This window comes from Marmota marmota, unplaced genomic scaffold (genome assembly GCF_001458135.2).
Source record: "Marmota marmota marmota unplaced genomic scaffold, marMar, whole genome shotgun sequence".
Classification (NCBI taxonomy): domain Eukaryota; kingdom Metazoa; phylum Chordata; class Mammalia; order Rodentia; family Sciuridae; genus Marmota; species Marmota marmota.
Window position 1 is genome coordinate 10,542,345 of NW_026000283.1, and position 8,354 is coordinate 10,550,698.

Sequence of the window (8,354 nt, forward strand, 5' to 3'; positions counted from 1 at the left end):
TTTTTTTTTTTTTGGGGGGGGGGGGTACTGGGGGATTGAACTCAAGAGTGCTTTACCACTGAGTTACATCGCCAGTTCTTTTTAGTTTATATTTTGAGACAGGGTTTTGCTCAGTTGCTTAGGGCCTTGCTAAGTTGCTGAGGCTGGCTTTGAACTCGTGATCCTCCTGCCTCAGCCTCCCAAGTTGCTAGGATTACAGGTGTGCATGCACCACCATGCCCAGCTCTTTGTACTGATTTTTTTTTAAATTTAAATTTGTTTTAATTAGTTATACATGACAATAGAATGCATTTATGCCCTTTGATATATCATACATAGATGGGATATAATTTCTCATTTTTCTTTGTGTACGTGTTATAGAATCACATTGGTCATGCAGTCACATATACATATAAAGTAATAATGTCTGTTTGGTTCTACTATCTTTCCTATCCCACATCCCCTCTCCTCCCCTCCCTTCACTTCCCTCTATCTAACCTAAAGTAACTCTAATCTTCTCTAGTACCCTGCCCTCTTATGGTGAATTAGCATCCACATATAGAGAAAACATTTGGACTTTGTTTTTGGGGGTGATGGGCTTATTTAACTTAGCTTGATATTCTCCAACCCCATCCATTTAGTAGCAAATGCCATAATTTTATTCCTCTTTAAAGCTGAGTAATATTCCATTGAATATATACACCACATTTTCTTTATCCACTCATCTATTGAAGGACACCTAGGTTGGTTCCATAGTTTAGCTATTGTGAATTGAGCTGCTATAAACATTGATGTGGCTGCATCAGTGTAGTATGCTGTTTTTAAGGCCTTTGGGTATAAACCGAGCAGTGGGATAGCTGGGTCAAATGGTGGTTCCATTCCAAGTTTTCTGAGGAATCTCCATACTGCTTTCCATAGTGGTTGTACCAATTTGAAGTCCCACAAGCAATGTATGAGTGTACATTTTCCCCCACGTCCTTGCCAACATTTATTGTTGGCTGTATTCTTGATGATCACTATTCTGACTGGAGTGAGATGAAATCTCAATGTAGTTTTGATTTGCATTTCTCTAATTGCCAGAGATGTTGAATACTTTTTCATATATTTGTTGATCGACTATTTTTTTCTTCTGTGAAGTGTCTGTTCAGTTCCTTAGCCCATTTATTGATTGGGTTATTTGTTTTTTTGGTGCTAAGTTTTTTGAGTTCTCTATATATCCTAGTTCTTTATATATCCTAGAGATTAATGTTTTATCGGAGGTGCATGTGGTAAAAATTTTCTCCCAATCTGTAGGCTCTCTTCTCACATTATTTTTTTTTAAATTCTATTTTTTTTCTTAGATTTCTTTAGCTATAGGTGGACACAGTACCTTTATTTACTTTTATGTAGTGTCGAGGATCGAACCCAGAGCCTACCTGGGCTAGCGAGTGCTCTGCCGCTGAGCCCCAGCCCAGCCCTGAGGTTCTATTTTTTTTTTTTAAAGAGAGAGTGAGAGAGGAGAGAGAGAGAGAGAGAGAGAGAGAGAGAGAGAGAGAGAGAATTTTTTTTTAATATTTATTTTTTAGCTTTTGGCAGACACAACATCTTTGTTTGTATGTGGTGCTGAGGATCGAACCCGGGCTGCACGCATGCCAGCGGAGCGCGCTACCACTTGAGCCACATCCCCAGCCCTCTTCTCACATTATTGATTCTTTCCTTTGCTGAGAAGAAGCTTTTAAATTTGAATCCATCCCATTTATTGATCCTTGGTTTTACTTCTTGTGCTTTAGGGGTCTTGTTGTGAGGAAGATCCTAGGCCCACATTGTGAGGATCTGGGCCTACTTTTTCTTTTATTAGGCACAGGGTCTCTGTTCTAGTGCCTAAGTCTTTGATCTGCTTGGGGTTGATTTTTGTACAGGGTAAGAGACAGAGGTTTAATTTCATATTGCTACATATGAATTTCCAGTTTTGCTGCCACCACTTGTTGAGTAGACTATCTTTTCTCCCGTGAATGTTTTTAGCACCACTGTCTAGTATGAGATAACTGTATCTATGTGGGTTTGTCTCTGTGTCCTCTATTCTATACCATTGGTATACATATCTATTTTGGTACTAACACCATGCCATTTTTGTTACTATAGATCTGTATAGTTTAAAGTCTGGTATTATGATACTTCCTGTTTCACTTTTCTTGCTAAGGATTGCTTTGGCTATTCTGGGTCTCTTATTTTTCCAAATAAATTTCATGATTGCTTTTTCTATTTCTATGAAGAATGTCATTGGGATTTTATTAGGAATTGCATTAAATCTGTATAACACTTTTGGTAGTATGTCTGTTGTGATATTTTCTTCTTTGTCTTCTATTTTAGTAATTTGAGTTTTGTCTCCTTTTCTCTTCATTAGCAAGGCCAGGGGTTTATCTATTTTATTTAGTTTTTCAAAGACCAAACTTTTTGTTTTGTCAATTTTTTTTTTTTTTAATTTTAGCTCTGATTTTAATTATTTCCCGTCTTCTACTGCTTTTGGTGTTGATTTGTTTTTCTTTTTCTAGGGCTTTGAGATGTAGTGTTAGGTCATTTATTTGTTGACTTTTTATTATTTTAATGAATGTGCTAAGTGCAATAAACTTTCCTCTTAGTACTGCCTTTATAGTGTTCCAGAGATTTTGAAATGTTGTATCAGTGTTCTCATTTATCTCTAAGAATTTTTTTCCTTGATTTCTTCTACTATCCATTCATCATTCAATAGTTTATTATTTAGTTTACATTTGTTAGAGTAACTTCTATTTTTTTACTTTATTGTTGATTTCTAATTTCATTCCATTGTGGTCTGATAGAATGCAGGGTATTATCTCTGTTTTTTTTGTATTTACTAAGAGTTGCTTTGTGGCATTAGATATGGTCTGTTTTAGAGAAGGAGCCATGTGCTTCTGAGAAGAAAGTATATTCACTTACTGATGGATGAAATATTCTATAGATGTCTGTTAAGTCTAAATTATTGATTGTATTATTTAGTTCTATACTTTCTTCATTTAGTTTTTGTTTGGAAGATCTGTCCTGTAGTGAGAGATGTGTGTTAAAGTCACCCAGTGTTATTGTATTGTGGTCTATTTGATTCTAAAAATTGAGAAGGGTTTGTTTGATGTATGTAGATGCTCCATTGTTTGAAACATAAATATTTATAATTGTTATGTCCTGCTGATATATACTTCCCTTAAGAAGTATGAAATATCCTTCTTTGTCTCTTCTGATTAACTTTGGTTTAAAATCTACTTTATCTGAGATGAGAATGGAAACCCCTGCTTGTTTACATGATCCATATATGTGATAAATTTTTTCTCATCCTTTCACTTTCAGCCTGTGGATGTCTTTGCCCATGAGGTAAGTCTCTTGAAGACAGCATATTGTTGGGCCTTGCTTTTTAATCCAATCTGCCAGCATGTGTCTTTTGATTGATGAGTTTAGGCCCTTAACATCCAAGGTTATTATTGAGATATGATTTGTATTCCCTGTCATTGTGATTTATTCCTGGCTTTTAATTTGACTTAGTTTCTGCTTTGGTTAAATGTTTCTTTAGTGTGGATGCTCCCTTTGCTGGTTTTTACTTTTTTTCCCTCTTTATTCTCATGGAATATTTTGTTGAGAATGTTCTGTAGTGTGGGCTTTCTAGTTGTGAATTCTTTTAATTTTTGTTTATCATGGAATGTTTTAATTTCATCTTCAAATCTGAAACTTAATTTCGCTGGATATAAAATTCTCGGTTGTCATCCATTTTCTTTCAGAGCTTGAAATATATTATTCCAGGACCTCCTAGCTTTGAGGGTCTGGGTTGAGAAATCTGTTGAAATGTTAATTGGTTTCCCCCATACGTAATTTTATTTTTTTCTATCACGGCCTTTTTAAGAGTATATCTTGGGGGGCTGGGGATGTGGCTCAAGCGGTAGCGCGCTCGCCTGGCATGCGTGCGGCCCGGGTTCAATCCTCAGCACCACATACAAACAAAGATGTTGTGTCTACCGAAAAATAAATAAATAAATATTTTAAAAAAAAAAGAGTATATCTTGGGCTGGGGATGTGGCTCAAGTGGTAGCGCACTCGCCTGGCATGCATGGGGCACTGGGTTCGATCCTCAGCACCACATAAAAATAAAATAAAGATGTTGTGTCCACTGAAAACTAAAAAATAAATATTAAAAAATTCTCTCTCTCTCTTTAAAAAAATATTTAAAAAGAGTATATCTTTATTCTCTGTGTTAAGTCATTCTCATTATAACATGTCTTGGTGTTGGTCTTCTGTAATTTTGTACATTTGGGGTCCTGCAAGCCTCTTGTATTTGATTTTCCATTCCATTCTTTAGGTTTGGGAAATTTTCTGCTATTATATCATTGAAAAGATTGTGTATTCCTTTGGTTTATATCGCTGCCCCTTCATCTGTTCTGATAACTCTTACATTTGGTCTTTTTATGTTAACCCATAATACTTGGATGTTCTGTTCATGGTTTCTTATTATCTTCTCTGCATGTTCGACTCTACTTTCAGGATTATATATTTTGTCTTCATTGTCTGAGGTTCTGTCTTCCAAGTGGTCTAGTCTGTTGGTGATGCTTTCTATTGAATTTATAATCTGGTTTATTGATTCCTTCATTTTGAGGATTTCTGGTTTTTTTTTTTTTCACAATCTCTAACTCTTTATTGAGGCGATCTTTCACTTCCTATATTTTTTCTTTGATTTCACTCCTTATACTATCCTTTAATTTGCAGATCAATTTAACTATGTACATTCTGAACTCCTCCTTGGACATTTCTTCTACTGTGTGATCAGTGGCTTCTGCAGTTAGAACATCTTGGTTTGTTTGGGGTGTCTTATTCCTTTTTTTTTTATGTTGCTTGTGTGTTTTGCCATCTAGCAGTATGGATCTAAGACAGCACAAATTCTACCCTGTAGACCTGTAGTGTCCCTGAAGGTTTCCAGCTCCTCACCTTTAGTGGTGAGACCAATATCAACAGCACCCAGTATAAACAATATATAGCCTTAAACCTAATAGCTCCCACTAAGGCATCTACTACTTTCTTGCATTAAACCAAAATGATGAGTTCAATAATTATAGTATAAACAGAAAATTTGCTAAAATGATTTACAATTTCGAATGGTGGACAAGAAAACAGAAGTAGGATAGTATGCAGTTTTCACAAGGGAGGAAGAAAGAAGCTAGAAGCAAAGATTCACAGGAAGAGTGGAAGAGGAGCCAACAGAGATTGGCTGTGGGTTGGAGAAAAGTTGGAAAGATAATCCAAGAAAACAGACAAGTGATAAGAAAAATATGAACAAAGAAAAAAATTAAAAATATACAAATATAACAAAAATGAAAAACACCATTCATATATCATTGTCCTCCATACACTGATGCATAAAAAACACTCTAATCCAAATATGGTAGTGATGTTAGAGAATGGAAAAATAAAATAAAAATACATCTCGATGGAATGTTGAACTGTATCCATCAGCATTCAAAAGTTTCTCAGCCCTGTCTCTGAGATCTCATGGGAGCACCAGGCCCAGAACTGCCCTCAAAGACCCAGTAACTATCCCACCAATATGGGCTTCAGATACCTCAAACCCGGCCACACTGCAATCCCAAGATCTCAATGCTGCTCCTTCTTGCAGAGAGACCACCAGGGATACACTCATGCAAAGGAGCAACCCTGAGATGCAGCAGCAAGACAGAGGCCTCCAGCACTCCTAGCAGGAAGACCCTAGGTGTCTCCAAACCCACAGGCACCCCCACACTGGGCCTGCAGGTCCTGACTGGAGTCCCCAGACAGATGCTGTTGTGGTGGTAAACCTGCTGGCACTCTGGCCCCATGCCCTGGTTAGTCCCCCAAGATGGGTGAAGCCACTGGCAACCAATCCTGGAGTCTCCCCCGCAGCAGTCCTCTAGGCAATGTTAGCAGTGGTAGTGCTGGTGGTTGGTGGCAGCAGGTCAGCAGCAGCGGTACTGCAATGGTGTCTGCAGTGGTGGCTGCAACTGCAGCTGTGGAGGCAGCATCACCCAGATGATCTCCGGGGGATGCAGCAGGTGGCTGCAACTGCATGGGCAGCAGTACCCAGAAAGAAGACCTCCAGGCGACCTCGGGTTGGCAGCAGCAGTATCAGAGGCAGCTGTGAAGGCTGTAGTGGTGCAGGCTGCAGCTGATTGGAGAAGACACCTCCTGGCATCAGCAGCAGTGACCTCAGAGGTAGCATTGGAGGCAGTGTTGGCTGTGCCCAGAGAAGACCTCCAGGCTCTTTGTAATTTTTAAAATTAAACTTTACTTTTAACTGATACATAAAAAGAAAAATACTACATATTAATGGGTTACTATGTAATGTTTTGATACATGCATACATTGTATAACTTTTTTTGGGGGGGCGGGTATCAGGGATTGAACTCAGGGGCACTTGACCACTAAACCACATCCCCAGCCCTATTTTGTATTTTATTTAGAAACAGAGTCTCACTGAGTTGCTTAGCACCTCATTTTTTGCTGAGGCTGACATTGAAGTTGCAATCGTCCTGCCTCAGCCTCCCCAAATGCTGGGATTACAGGCAATCGCCACTAGGCCTGGCTACATTGTGTAACATTTAAAGAGTTAAATACATCTGAAAACTTCATAATTTTTTTTCTGAAAACTTCATAATTTTTTTTTCTTTTTTCTGTTACTAGGGATTGAACTCTGGGGTGTTTTTACCATTGAGCTACATCCCTACCTTTTTTGTTTTTTTATTTTGACACAGAGTCTCACTAAGTTGTGAAAGGTGGCTTCAAATTTGCAATCCTCCTGCCTCAACCTCCTGAGTAGCTGGCCATTTACCTTTTCTTTATAACGAAAGCTTTCAAAATCTTTTCTTCTAGTTTTTTGAAATGTACATTGTTACCTACAGTCACCCTACAGTGGAGTTTCTTATATATTCTGAATATCAACCTCTTGTCAGATGTATCTTTGCACAATTTTTTGCAACATTATTGTAAGTCTGAAAGTTGAAACAAACAAACTAAGAGAACTCAGCGGAATAGAAAATAATATTGATGATAATAATAATGTTGTTTATATATAGCAGACCAATTCATTAAAATCTCATTTCTCCAGTGAGACATGGTAGGGACTGTGTTAGTAACTATTTTGTTTCTTGGAGCTATATAGAATACAAGACGAATAATAAAAAAAAAAGAATAAGAAGAACTAAAGCTAAGGCAGTGCCTAGTAATTCTCATGAAAAAAACAAGGAAGAGGCTCAGAAGCAAGACTAGGGCCTTAGATATACATGTACTAACACCCAGAATATGGGTAATAAAGTGAATGTAAAATTTTAATACAAGCAGAAAAACACAATTTTAAAGGTATTGTTCAGTTTTCCATAGAATGGGACTTATGGCCGACATCTGGAAAAGGAAGAATAAACCTGGTTCAGAGAGATTCCATGTAGAAGGAGAGGAGAGCAATAATTTATCAAGAAGGTATAGCCAGGGCTGGGGATATAGCTCAGTTGGTAGAGTGCTTGCCTTGCATGCACAAGGCCCTGGGTTCATTCCCTAGCAACACACGCACGCACGCACGCACGCACGCACAAGAAGGAATAGATAGTAATTCATTGGCTGCAGGGTAAATGTGTTCATCAAGAATGAAAAGGAGGGGCTGGGGATGTGGCTCAAGCGGTAGCGCGCTCGCCTGGCGTTGGTGCGGCCCGGGTTTGATCCTCAGCACCACATACCAACAAAGATGTTGTGTCCACCGAGAACTAAAAAATAAATATTAAAAATTCTCTCTCTCTCTCTTAAAAAAATATTTAAAAAAGCAGTCATTTATTTAAAAAAAAGAATGAAAAAGAGAAATGAAAGTGATTTTAGTTGTGAAGGTATATAAGAGCGTATATCTTAGGTAGATAAAAGAGATATGAAGAATTTATAAAACTATTATAGAAGCAAGAAATGATCACAAACATAGACCATCTGAATATCTGCTGAAAGTTTCAGTTTTTTTTTTTTGTTTGTTTGTTTTTTGTTTCGTGGTGCTGGGGATTGAACCCAAGGCCTTATGCATACAAGACAAGCACTCTACCAACTGAGCTATACCCCCAGCCCAGTTTCATTATTCTGATGGCAGCACATCTGGCAAGTTTGTGACTCTCTTCCTGATAATTACAGTTTGCACACAAATGAGAAATAATGAATACATTGCTAAGCTGGGCTTAAAACAACCAATAAGAAAGATCTGGTTAGCAAAGTGAAAGTGACAGGAATCTTGGGGAAAGTGACCATGCCATCTGGATCTGTTAAGCAAAAGAATTGGTCACATAGGTTAATTGGCGCGCGCGCGCGCGCGTGTGTGTGTGTGTGTGTGTGTGTGTGTGTGTGTG